The 14791-nt window shown below is 35.6% G+C and overlaps 2 long non-coding RNA genes across 3 annotated transcripts; one reads left to right on the top strand and one right to left on the bottom strand.

The window, feature by feature from the left end:
* The first annotated feature begins 84 nt into the window (after window positions 1-84).
* Window positions 85-5419, top strand: LOC126974397 (uncharacterized). 2 transcript variants are annotated; one of them, XR_007731518.1, is made up of 3 exons: window positions 1599-2712; window positions 2845-3974; window positions 5134-5419. It is a non-coding gene; the product is annotated as an uncharacterized LOC126974397 (long non-coding RNA). The 2 variants fall into 2 exon arrangements; XR_007731517.1 differs by lacking the exon at window positions 5134-5419 and having other exon boundaries at window positions 85-2712; window positions 2845-3897.
* Window positions 5420-8387: 2968 nt separating this feature from the next.
* On the bottom strand, window positions 8388-14558 carry LOC126974406 (uncharacterized). The gene is made up of 2 exons (XR_007731520.1): window positions 14330-14558; window positions 8388-8806 (listed from the first exon to the last, which is right to left on the bottom strand). It is a non-coding gene; the product is annotated as an uncharacterized LOC126974406 (long non-coding RNA).
* Window positions 14559-14791: the final 233 nt, after the last annotated feature.

Genomic DNA, 14791 nt, shown 5'->3' with positions numbered 1-14791 from the left:
GATAAGTAGAAATAGGATTGAAACGGATATTAAAAATTTCATAAATATACATATATATACTTGCTACTTACACAACATTACAAATATTTAAACTTTAATATGATTCTGAAGAATGAAAGATGACAATATTTTATAAAATTTACATGGATACATAATTAGACAGGATATACAGGTAGGAAAAGGAACATTAAGAGATATAAGATCATTCAGGAATGAGGAGCGGTCGTATAGAGAACATGAAAAGAAAATGTGATCTAGATCACATTTATCGGATTCACATTCACACATGTCAGTAGATACAATGCCTAATCTATTAAGATGAACAGGAGTGCAAACATGACCCAAACGCATTCTTATGATAGAAGAACATACTAACTTATTGCATTTGGCACGGAAAAACCATGGTTTAAATATTTCCTGCCTTTTGATTGACCAGTTTCAGTCCAAAGCCTATTCCAACAATCCTGAAGGTGAACTATAGGAAGAGCACCTAGATCCTGGCAAAAAACTTTATAAGGGAAAATGTCGCCATCGACCACGGCTTCATTAGCTAGTTGGTCTGCTTTTATATTACCAGGAATGTCGCTATGGCTGGGGATCCATACAAACAACACAGAAAGACCAAAGTGATTGCATTTATTTAATAGATTTCTTAATTCTATGACAACAGAAGAAATGTTTTTTGATTTAAATGGGAACCTATTGAGAGACTGTAAGGCACTTTTTGAATCAGAGAAAATTATTGTTTTTGGAAGTTTAAATTGAATAATATATTCAATAGTCTTAAAAATACCATAACATTCCCCAGTAAACACCGATGTTTCCGGAGGTAGTTTAATTTTCTGTGATATTTTAAATTGAGCGTGATAGACACCTACACCAACGGGATCCGAGGAGGAATGTTTAGACGCGTCTGTGTAAATATGATGGTAATCAACCCAAACAGTATTTTAAAGAAGATTAAACGAAAAATTTGTACTAATATCGTGCTTATTTAAATCTGAGTTAAAATTAATTTCTGGAAGCAACATTAATGCTTCAAAGCTAGTACTGAAAAGAGGATAATTAATGGATCGATGAATAGGAGCTTTTATGTTGATAAATTTCTTAAAACTATTGATTAGACAAGGTGGTTTTTTATTTGACCAATATGCAGATGAATCTATATGAGAAAGTTTCTGAAGTTTGTTATAAAGAGAGTGGTTATGAAACTGAAAAGATCGGAATATAAATTTGTCTGCTAAATATTAACGACGTAGATGTAGTGGAGGATCACCACATTCTACTTGAAGAGCATTGATAGGACTTGACCGCATAGCACCAGAAACTACTCGTAAAGCTTTGGACTGTATGAGATCTAGTTTTTTAAATGCCTTAACACTACCAGGCTCCAGCAAGAATGTACCATAATCTAATATACTTCTTATAAGAGCATTATATAACAATTTCATGCAAAAAGGGTGCGCACCCCACCAAACACCTGACAGACATCTTAAAATATTAAGAGTACGCTCACATTTAGCATTTAGGTAATCACAATGTGGGATACCAGTTAGTTTCGAATCTAAGACAATTCCCAAATACTTAACATTATCTTTAACTGGAATCTGATAACCCTCATAAAATATAGAAATAGGAGGAGGAGTTCTTGATCTCGTGAATAAAACTATTGTACTTTTTTCAGGTGATAGATCAAGGCCATTTAAGTCCAACCAAGTTTTTAAATTTATCAGCGGTTGTGTTATAGAAGAACTAGCTTTTTCAATAGAAATATCACGACAGTAAATTAATAGATCATCAGCATAATGAAGAACATTTACACTATTAAGTGATGATTTTAAATCGTGTGTATAAATATTATACAATATTGGGCTAAGTACTGATCCCTGGGGGAGGCCCTTTGAAACAAGTCGAGTAATTGACTTCCTGTCATCTAGTTTCAGGATTATGTATCTTTCGGAAAGCATGTTTATGATAAAATTTGTTAATAGCAGAGGTATATTAAGTTGTAAAAGCTTACTCTTTAAAATACTTATTACGACATTATCATAGGCACAATTTATATCTAAGAACGCAGCTATTACTGATTTATTATTTGAAAATGATAATTGAATATCAGAAATGAATATACTTAAGCTATCAATAGTACTTTTCCCACGTCTGAAACCGAATTGGGATTCACATAATAGACCGTTATGCTCAACAAACCATTCTAAACGATTTTTTATAAGATGTTCTGTAATTTTCATCAAAACAGAAGAAAGTGCGATTGGGCGATAGGCAGAATGGTCTGCAGAACACCTATTAGGTTTCAGTACGGGAATTATTTCTTGACGTTTCCACGTGGAGGGGATGTTACCAGATGTCACTATGGAATTTATAAGAGATAAATAATAAAATAAAGCATCATCATCTAAATGAGAGATAAAGGAATACGGAATACCGTCCAGTCCAGGAGCAGAATCCTTAACATGAGACAATACTTTTAATTTAGTTCAGTGAGAGAAAATATACTGTTTAAACCAAAACAGTTATCATTATTTATATTTATTACAGGGAAACCAATTATTAAGTCTTCAGGAACGAAAGGTGGAGCCAATTTATCTAAAAAGCTATTAACTAAATGAAAAGAGATTGATTTTGGAGATGAATCTTTGTATGCAGATCTAAACCTTCTTATATTTTGCCATACAAGAGATGGTTTGACATCAGGTGATATTGAATAGCAGAAATTTTTCCAGCCATCAAATTTCTTTTTCTTTAGAAATTTTGAAGTTTCTGACATACTCTTTGTAAGAATTTCAAAATTCTCATCAGTGGAGCATTGACAGTATGTAATTTCAGCATATTTTCTTCTCTTTACTGCCTCAGTACATTCGTTATCCCACCAAGGAGGAGAAGGAATAAAACCCAAAGAGCTATTTTTACTTGGAAATATCTCATTGGCAACCTCAATAAAGATTCTTGCTAAAGAATCTGCACACTGAGATTCTGTACCTGGATTAATTTTTGGAAGTGTAATAATTTTGTTTTTTATTAGATCTTTATATAAATCCCAATCAACATCATTAAGCTTATATTTTAAACGAGGAGAATAAGTTTTATGTAATACTTTATTGTTATTATTGCAGGTTGGAAATGATAATAATAGTGGGAAGTGATCACTACCAAAAGTAGATCGTAATGGATCCCAGGACAAAGAAGAAGCAAGATTAGGTGTAGTGACTGTTAAATCTGGAGCACTTGGGCCCTCGTCAGGATGAGAACGTCGTGTAGGACGACCATCATTTAATATACACAAATTCACTGAATCAGATATATCTATTAATGTGTTACCATAACTATTAGAAGATAAGTAACCCCAGGATTCATGGCGACAGTTAAAATCACCAAGGATCATAAAAGGCTTCGGAAGAATGGAAATAATATCTTTGATTTCATTTAAGATTGCAGAAGAAGGATGAGGTATATAAATAGATACATAACAGATATTTTCAACTAAAGCAGCAATAATAGAAAAATCATTACTGTGAGAAGGAATAGAGAAGAGAGAAAAGGAAAGTGGGTGTTTCACAAGCATGGCTACTCCGCCATGCCCATCCACACGATCTTCTCTGAGACATGAATAACCTCGAATCTTAAATAAAGATCCTGGTTTCAACCATGTCTCTTGAAGAGCACAGATATAAGGTTTATATTTATTTAATAAATAAATAAGATCACTTTTTTTAGGAGTGATGCTTTGACAATTCCATTGAAGAACTTTGTCCATTATTTGGTTTATAAATTTGAGTAATTGCAGAAACTAATAAGGCAGCGTTGGATGGTGAAAATTCATTCGATTGACTAAGAGATTTTATAAGAGAAATAATTAAATCAATTACTGAGGATTCCAAAGGATTTTCATTTTCTTTGTTAATTAATGCACATCCATTAGAGGGTTGGGGAATATTAAAATCCCTTAAAATTTCTTGGTGAGCAGATTTGTCATATCCTTTGCTAAGTGTAGGTGGAGGCTTTGGTTTAACAAAAACAGTTTTTTTATATGAAGTATTGTTTATAGCTTTAGGTGTTGAATGTTGATGCTGGGTTGGAAAAGTATTAGGAGTGATGTTAGGTGATGAGAGTAATGTATCTGCATATGAAATTCGAGAGACAGATGGATGTATCTTTGAAGCTTCTGAATAGGAAATACAGTTTTTAGCCATTGATTCCTTTATAGCTCTTTGTCTTTCATATTCTAAACATTTTTTATCAGTTGCAATATGGGAACCTTTACATAAACAACAAGATATAAAATCATCTTGAACAGAGCAGTTATCACCACTATGTCCTTGACCACATCTAAAACATCTTGGTTTAGATCTGCATTGAGATTTCACATGACCAAACCGACAACAATTGTAGCATTGAATAGTAGGATATATATACAAGTCTACAGTAAGAGAAGTGTAGCACATATATACTCGTTTAGGCAAAAACTGTCCATCAAAAGTAAATACCACAGACTCAGTACATTTAAGATGGTTTTGTCCATCAATCATCATCTTTTGTTTTATTCTCTTAATTTTTATGATTGGGCCACAGCCAATAGGAACAGAAACATTATCTTTTATTTCCTCTTCAGACCACTCAGCTGGTACTCCTCTGACTATTCCTATTCTACTCACAGAAAATGATGGAATAAAAGCCTTATATTTTTCATTTTCTAAATTTTTGTTTCCAACAAAGTCATTTGCATCTTGGTACTTAGAAAAAGAAATAGATAACCTATTCCGGCCTATCCTTTTTAAACTTCCATTCACAATATTTTTAATATAATTTCTTTTGAGAAAACGACCAAATGTAACTGGATGTAAAGTAACATTATCATCGGGAGATGAATACTGTTTCTGAATGTGTACAACAAAAGGAGCAGCATCTAATGAGTTATATAACAGCCTTGCAACAGGGGGCTGTGGCTGTTGTGGAGTGTCTGTGTTATTTTTTTGTATGTTCTCTACTACTATAGAAGAATTATTGCAGGAATCGACTTTGGAAAGAATTTGTTTATCACTAATGTCTACACATTTGCAATCACTTTCCTTAATATCCTTCTTATCACCACGGTGTTTTCGTCGTCTTTTATTACAGTGTCTGCATATTCTGGGTCGAGCTGACACTCTTTTACGGCCACTAGATGTCTGAGACACAGAACCATCTGTATCCATCGTGCTACCTTCGTCATTATGAGAAATTGTCACTACATGACCTATATCAGGGGCTGTCCCCCCAGGATCATCCGGGGGGTCCATCATATCATAGAAAAGTGAAGAAAAGAAGACTTACCAATAGGATGAAATTTACACAAATTAACACTTTAATAAAAACTAACTACTAAAATATATACAAACTACAACTTATCTGATCAAAATATCTAAATATTTAAATGAAATTTAAAAATAAAATGAAAAATTATCAAAATTACGTGCGACCGATCTTAAGTTTCCCGCCCTTTTCTACCGTAAATCGGAACAAACGTTTGTTATACCTACATGAACAATCATAAACATTTTTTTTTGGTTCTGTTCGTCCATCTGGACAGGCAAAGGGGTCAAAAGCCCATACAGCCAAGTCTTCATTTTAACAATCATAAACAGAGGTTTATTGACCCGTATTGCTAAAAAAATATAAAAAGAAAGGGATAGGGGGGGCTAACTTAAGGGCACATTTTTAATATTTTTTTTTAAATAAATAAATCGAGAACAAACAAATGTTTATAGAGAACAATCAACTAACAAATGGCGAACTAACGATGTAATAAAAAAAAACTGGGGGCTAACTTTCGTGGGCTCGAAGAGAGGGCTCTCTTTTCCCTATATATTATTATACTCTTTGACAGTCGCAGTCTGATAGCCAAGGATTTCTTGGCGGGAATTTGAAAGCTGCGGAATTGCAAATCTTTGTAAAATCGTTTTTTTCTTTATTTTAGCTACGTTTTTAGATCTAAAAGAGCAGTAAAAAACTTTTTGGACATCGAATTATACGAAAATGGATGACGACGGGGGGGGCGGGCCTGATCCGCCCAACCCCAAGCGTGTTCGACGGAAGGCCGGAGGCGGCGGACACGGAGGTGGTGAAACCGGGAACTGGAGCAATATGGACAATGACATCAGCGGCGGCGGTGAGCGTACTGACTCTAGTATGTATTCTCCATTTATAAAACCCAACTACATAAGAATGTGTCCAGAAAACTCCACAAATACAGAGTTCAAAGTATTTGTTGAACTTTCCAACAGGAATGAAAAATTGGGAAATAAAAGTCCAGTGTACCTTAATCATCTTTTCTCCACTGGGGTAAAAGGTGTGACGGCTATTCGGCGATTGAACGCCAATAAAATTGCAGTAATATTCAAGCAATATAACACGGCAAATAACTTTATTACCAACACGGCTTTTCTGGATAAAAATGGCATGCGGGCCTATATTCCAGCAACGCAAATTGAAATGACCGGAGTCATTCGTCATGTCTCACACAATTTATCAAATAAAGAACTTTATACACAATTATCTTCAATTTACGAAATAGTAGCGATACGTAGATTCACTAAGAAAGTTGGTCAAGAACGAGTGCCACTACAAACGGTGAGCATCACTTTTCTGTCCAATGTTTTACCGGATGATGTCCAATATGATTTATTTTCATTTCGAGTATTTGAATACGTACCTCCATTGCAACAATGTTTTAAATGTTTTAAATTTAATCATTCTGCCAAAGTCTGTAACGGTAAGCAACGCTGTTCAGTCTGTTCTGGTGAACACTTGTAAGGATTGTGACAAACCCAATGATATAAGCTGTTGCAATTGCAGTGGCCCTCATCTTGCAATTTCAAAACTATGTCCCGTAAAAATAAATAAAATGAACGAAAAGAAAATCAAGATTTCTTATGCAAGTGTTACACAAACAATTACTAAAACTCCCAGATTCCCCCCACTACCGCCGCCTCACCCTGTGCGTGTTGTAAATAAACCTATAATTGTAAATAAGCCTGTAAATAAAACTGTAAATATGCCTGTGCCTCAGGCTGTAAATAAAGACATCAAAGCCCAAATTGTCTCCAACAATGACGTACTTCTGGCCCTGATACGTTGCTTGGTGGAGCTGGGCAATAAAGATGACTCTACTCCAGTCACTACTACATCCATAAAATATATATAATTATGGATTTGGACTCTCCTCGAACATCTGAGATACGTATTGCGCAGTATAATATTCAAAGTGCCAACAGTAAAAAACCCTTATTAATTAAATTTTTGAGAGAAAATAACATAGATATTTGCTTACTTAATGAAAGTTGGTTTAAGGATAATTAGAATACCTGGATATAACATGTTCAATAGAAATTCTATAAACGTTCACAATGGCGTCGCTATACTTATTAGACCGTATTTAAAATACAGGGTTTTAAATACTACTTTTTTTGAGGACATACAAACTGTTGCTTTATCGGTATCCACTGGAAATGGTAACTTGAGTATTTTATGTGTGTACTGTCCACCCTCTAGTGGCCATATTAGATTAAATAGACTGCGCAATATTATTAGAGACCTTCTGAAGCCCGTTTTTGTAAGTGGTGATTTTAACGTACACCACATAGCTTTCGGCTGTTTATCAACAAAAGGTAGGGGTCAGAATCTGTATGACGTGATTGATGAGTGCGAGCTCTGTATCTTAAATGATGGTTCTTTTACAACAGTAAACTCACCTAGATGTCAGCCTTCTGCTATCGACATTAGCTTTGCTAGTGCATGTCTAGCACCTGTATGTGACTGGTCAGTTCGTGATAACTCTATGGGAAGTTACCATTATCCTACTATTACCAAAATTGTTATAGGGGTTGAAAAATATCAATTTAATTCACAAGTTGATAAGTTGGGCTAACTGGGAAAAATATTCCAAATTTTCAGAAACAGTATTTAGTGGAATTGTGTTGATACACTTAAGCAATTGTGCATCCCTAAATTCACAAAACCTAATGGTTTTAGGAGTAGACCTCCGACACCATGGTGGAATCAACGTGAACAGAATGTAATAGCTTCTTATGATGCACTAAAATTGTATAGATCAGATCCTACTATGGAAAACTACATAAATTATAAAAAAATAGATGCATTGAAGAAGCGGACTATATCTCAGCAAAAGAAAGAGAGTCAGAATAATTTGTGTTAATTAACCCCTATTAGCAAGATTCGGAACTATATTAAAATGTTTAAGGGTGTCAAGTCTACTAATAATAAATCTTATAGTGATGAATTTGTTGTTCCATTTTTAGACAAGTTAGCTGATAATAGTAATTTAGAGGAAATTGATGAACTGGACACTTACTTTGGAATTAATAACAACAACCGAAATTCAAAACATTTATTAGATAACTTTACATGGACCGAATTTACAATGAGTTTGAGATCTAGACGCAATTCTACTCCCGGCTTAGATGATTACCCATATATTTTGATTAAAAAACTACATGAATCAGTGCAGGTAGTGTTTTTAAATATTCTTAATGCTTTATGGGACCAGAAATTAATACCCAACTCATGGAAAACACAATGTGTTATTCCCATACTTAAGCCAGATAAATCTCCGGATTTAGCTAGCTCCTACCGTCCAATTTCTTTATCCTCATGTTTTGGCAAACTGTTTGAAAACATGATTAAAGCTCGTCTTGATTGGTTTGTTGAGGCTAATGGTATCATTCCCAATGTACAATATGGCTTCCGTCGTGGGCGTAGTTGCACTGACAGTATCATATCACTGATTACAGACCTGAAATGTTCCAAAAACATGAATTCACACACTGTTTGTGTCTTCTTAGATGTTCAAGGAGCTTTTGATAATGTTGATCCCGGCATACTTGTTAAAATTTTAACCAACTTAGGTGTCCCTGGACAACTATGTAATTGGCTTTACAGTTTTCTTCACAGTAGAGTCTTATATGTGAGACATAATAATATTCTGTATGGCCCAAGAATAACATCAAAGGGCACTATGCAAGGCGCCACTTTATCACCTTTGTTATATAATTTGTGTTTGTGAGATATGTAAATATGTAAATACTACAAATGTAAATATCCTTCGGTTTGCAGATGATATTGTGCTATACTGCTCCAACCAAAATATCCAAATAGCAATAGATAACTTTAATTTAGCTTTTAGCCAATTATCAAAATATTATAACAAATTACATTTAAATATTATTACATCCAAAAGCAGTCTAATGATTTTTGGCAATGATGTACAAAATGGCAATGTTCTTAATAATGGTAAAGTCATTAATAGAGTCAGTTCAAAGAAATTTTTGGGTGTCATCATTGACCAGAAGATGACTTTTGAAGAGCATATTAAATACATAACAAACAATGCTATGAAAGGTTTAAATATAATAAGATGTCTGGCAGGTGTGTCCTGGGGAGCTGACCCCAAAATATTGTCCATGTTATTTAAATCAATAGTACGAAGTCATTTTGATTACAGCACTTTAGCTTACTTTGATAGTAAACATACAGAGAAACTAGACATTGTGCAGAATAAAGCAATGAGACTAATATCTGGTGCTATGTCCTCTACTCCCATAAGGGCCATGGAAGTAGAGACCAAAATAATGCCTTTGATTCTGAGACGATTACTACTCATTGAGAGGTATTGTCTCAGACTTTTATCTTCTAATAATATGCAAATCATAAACAAAATTGTAACTCATCGTATTAATGTTTCTGGGCCTTTAACCACAGGATTTGCACTGTTGAATTGATATCCCCCAAATTTGTACAATATTTTCCTGGAAGTAGAAAAACAATATTCTAAATTAAGAAAGCAATGCCCTTGGCCCTGTTACTCTTTTTCTTATCAAGGACTAGTCCACTCAGTAAAAATTCTAAAAACAAATGTGTCTACTAACTCAGAAATGCTACAGTTTATGGCAGAAAATAACTTTTATTATTTCTTGTACACTGATGGCAGTAAGGGTTCATACGCACTATGCGGTTACCCGCAATGCGGCTGACCGCAAGCACAAATATGTACGTAATATTCATTTCTATGCGCACTGCGATGCGGCTACCCGTAGACCGCTCCGGCCGCAGCCCGGCCCGAGTGACGGCTACCCGGACGGTTGCTATACGCACTGTGCGGCTCAGTCTGCGGCTGCCCGCCATTGAGTGAGTGTGCACGTGATTACGTCTGGTAAAATTTATCATCGAAATCCAGAGTCGGCCAGCAATTTGGAACACCAAATTACCAGAGTATTCTGATAGAATATTAAAACAAAGAGCATGGGAAGAGTTAGTTAGCATATTTATCACGGTACGGAATTGACAAAGGAGGAAAAACAAAAACTAGGTAATTATCAAAATTTTATTTAAATGTAATTATCCTGCCATTCTACCCTCCCTTCATGCATAAAATATTCTGCAAATAATTCTCGATATCCGAAAGAACTTCTATTGTTTCTTCGCACGTTATCTCGAGTAATAGTTTCAGTTAGTGGATTACTTAATGAGTCTCTAAAAGAATATCCGTCTCTGTCTCTTACAAAGTTGTATAAAATGCAAGCAGATTTAATAATATCACTAACTAAATCGATATGAACATTTATTGGTCTGTGAAAAATGCGCCACTTATTCGCAAGTATGCCAAAAGTACATTCAATGTAACGTCTAGCCACACACAGTCTATAATTGAATGTTCTTTTTGTAATATTTAAATTATTTCTCGGATAAGGGCGCATCATACTCGTACTTAAAGCAAATGCCTCGTCTCCATTGTTTCCTGAAATAGGTGCTGGTTCAGGAATGTTCAAGCGGTTCTCTTGAATTTTTTTATAAAAGTTTGAGTTTTGAAATATTGCTGAGTCACCGAATCTTCCATATGCTCCAACATCAATCATCACAAATTTGTAGCTGCTGTCACAAATTGCTAGCAATACCAAAGAAAAATATCCTTTATAATTGAAGCACATTGATCCACTATTGTTAGGTGCTATAATTCTAATATGTTTTCCGTCACAAGCACCTATACAGTTCGGAAAATGTGCTCTAGTAGAGAAACTATTTGCAATTTGAAGCCACATATCTTTGGTTGGTTGTGGTAGGCATATATTTTTTAAGCAAAACCATATAGCTGCACATACTTCTCGAACTATTTCGGCGATAGTACTAATTCCAATCTTAAACATATAATGCAATTCTGCGAATGAACAGCCTGACGCCAAATATCTGAAACAATGTTTTTTTTTAGGTTTGAGTATTAAAAAAAAATGGAGAAATATTCGCGACTGTTTTGTGAAGGCCCATAAAGCGAAAGAGACTAAGAGCGGATCAGCGGCAAAAAAAAGACTTCATATGTTTTCTACGATAGTTTGTTATTTTTAAAAGATACTGTAACTGTCAATAGCACAACGGGCAATGTAACTACAGAAAATGAAGATGGTAACACAGCTATGCAAAATGAAGAAACACTTCCATCAAATACTTCATGGGCACCAAAGAGAAGCAAGAAAAATAATAGTGATGATCTTATCGGTAGAGAGTTAGTCGGGGCCTTGAATAGAAATTTAGAAAGAAAGAGTGTTGAAGATGACGAGGATCGCCTGTTTTTCTTGTCTCTAGTAAAAGAATTTTAAAAAAACCAGAACATATGCAAATGCAAAGTAAATTAGATATTTTAAAGGTAATTAAAGATGCGCAAATTTTCAATTATTCGAACATTGATTATCCAAGACCTAATTCTTACCGGGGATATCAAACGTCACATTATTCTGGTAATAGTCCCTATTCTCACCGTACAAACTTCTCGGAGGTTGGACGAGGGAATACCCATCATGGATATCAAACGGCACAGTATTCAGGAAGTAATGTCTACATGCAGCCTGTGCAGTCTTCGGAGTTTGGACGAGACACGTCTCAAGAAATTGTGAGGAGTCCGACGAATGCACAATCGCCAATTTCAACTCAAAGCGAAAAATCTCAGGATAGTGATTATCTGGAACTTTTTAATTCCATCACTGACTATGATGCTTGAAATGTGTACTTACCTTCATTATTTGAATAAAAATTGAATTATAAATATGTATTTTACTTACCGTAGCACTATTATTAACTTTGCTTCCGGTTTAATACTATTGCGAAATTGTGTGTCTTGCTTCGTTATAAATGTTTTTAGAATGTTCAATAATTCTTCAAACGTTTTTATGCTCATTCTAGTAAATCCGAAAAACTTATCTTCATATTTTTTTAGTTCTTCGAAAAATATTGCAAAATGCTTGCTCTCATCCCGTGTTTGCAAATAAGGATGCACCCATTACTTCTTTCTTTGTTTTTTCTTCTTTACGTCACGTGTGTAAATGTAGTAAATAGCTGCAACTTCGTCCGCGTCCATCTTTGAAATGGATCGACATGACCGCAAATCGCAACGGTTCTTCAACCGCACGTTGCGGTTGCCTATATAGCATAGTGCGTATGAACCCTAAGGGTTCATACGCACTATGCGGTTACCCGCAATGCGGCTAGCCGTCCGGCTGACCGCAGGATGCGGTTGCGAATGCGGCCAGCCGCATCGCGGGCAGCCGCATTCGCAACCGCAAAAAAATATATGCCTACCACAACCAACCAAAGATATGTGGCTTCAAATTGCAAATGGTTTCTCTACTCGAGCACATTTTCCGAACTGTATAGGTGCTTGTGACGGAAAACATTAGAATTATAGCACCTAACAATAGTGGATCAATGTGCTTCAATTATAAAGGATATTTTTCTTTGGTATTGCTAGCAATTTGTGACAGCAGCTACAAATTTGTGATGATTGATGTTGGAGCATATGGAAGATTCGGTGACTCAGCAATATTCCAAAACTCAAACTTGTATAAAAAAATTCAAGAGAACTGCTTGAACATTCCTGAACCAGCACCTATTTCAGGAAACAATGCAACTTGTTTTCCCTTCGTTTTTGTAGGAGACGAGGCATTTGCTTTCAAGTACGAGTATGATGCGCCCTTATCCGAGAAATAATTTAAATATTACAAAAAGAACATTCAATTATAGACTGTGTGTGGCTAGACGTTACATTGAATGTACTTTTGGCATACTTGCGAATAAGTGGCGCATTTTTCACAGACCAATTAATGTTCACATCGATTTAGTTAGTGATATTATTAAATCTGCTTGCATTTGACACAACTTTGTAAGAGACAGAGACGGATATTCTTTTAGAGACTCATTAAGTAATCCACTAACTGAAACGATTACTCGAGATAACGTGCGAAGAAACAATAGAACTGCTTTCGGATATCGAGAATTATTTGCAGAATATTTTATGCATGAAGGGAGGGTAGAATGGCAGGATAATTACATTTGAATAAAATTTTGATAATTACCTAGTTTTTGTTTTTCCTCTTTTGTCAATTCCGTACCGTGATAAATATGCACTAACTCTTCCCATGCTCTTTGTTTTAATATTCTATCAGAATACTCTGGTAATTTGGTGTTCCAAATTGCTGGCCGACTCTGGATTTCGATGACAAATTTTTCGGTATCTAATTCCATTTTACCAGACGTAACCACGTGCACACACTCACTCAATGGCGGGCAGCCGCAGACTGAGCCGCACAGTGCGTATAGCAACCGTCCGGGTAGCCGTCACTCGGGCCGCAGCCCTCCGAGCGACCGGAGCGGTCTGCGGGTAGCCGCATCGCAGTGCGCATAGAAATGAATATTACGTACATATTTGTGCTTGCGGTCAACCGCACGGCTAGCCGCATTGCGGGTAACCGCATAGTGCGTATGAACCCTAAGGGAGATGGATATACCCGGTGTGCATTTTATGACCCACAAACACAATTGTCTCAGAGCTTTGTATTGCATGATGCCTGTTCAATCTTTACTGCTGAAGCATATGCTATTCATCAGGCTTTAAAAATGATTTGCAATGTAAATAATTGTACAAAATTTCTTATTATTACTGATTCATTAACTTTACTTCAAGGCATGGATAGCTTAAATTGTAATTATAAAAGTAACTATATTCTATTCTTTATCAAACAGTTGATATACCAATATGGGTATTGAAATCTCTTTCATGTGGGTGCCTTCTCACAAGGGTATAACAGGGAATGTATGAGCAGACAGGGCAGCATTTGAGGGAACTAATGCTATAGATGTAAGATATGGATTAGATGTACCTATGACTGATTATTGGTACTCTATTAATAAAAGTACTGAAAAGCGTGGATAGAATTATGGAAAGAGGGTCGGAAGATTAAAGGCAAATGGTACGGAAGCATTCAAGTCAACTTACCAACAAGACCTTGGTACAACAAACTTCCTGAAGCCAGCCGTGATTACATCACCACCATTAATAGATTGCGTTTTGGCCATAATACTGCACCGTCACACCTAGCAAGACTTGGCATTATTCGAAATAGTGAATGTTCGCACTGTGGATGTAGCAACGCAGACATGAAACACCTGATTTTCGATTGTCAAAGCTTTTTAATTGACAGATTAGTGCTTGCAAGTGAGTTGAGTGAAGTCAATGATTATGATCTTTCTTCCCGCCCGCCGCCGCTTGAAAAATTGTTAGGTGATGTACATAATTTCAAGCCTTTGTACAAATACCTTAAGAGTACATTAAATAACATTTAGAAGTTAGTGAACAGTCGTGAAGCGCTCTCAAAGCGAAAGTGACCGAAAAAAGACAAGGCTTAAAGGGCTTGTTACCAGGCCATAAAATCCAAAAAAAAAATCTGATAGCCGAACG

The sequence above is a fragment of the Leptidea sinapis genome, chromosome 32 (assembly GCF_905404315.1).
Source record: "Leptidea sinapis chromosome 32, ilLepSina1.1, whole genome shotgun sequence".
NCBI lineage: Eukaryota > Metazoa > Arthropoda > Insecta > Lepidoptera > Pieridae > Leptidea > Leptidea sinapis.
This window is presented reverse-complemented; position numbering and strand designations above follow the sequence as displayed.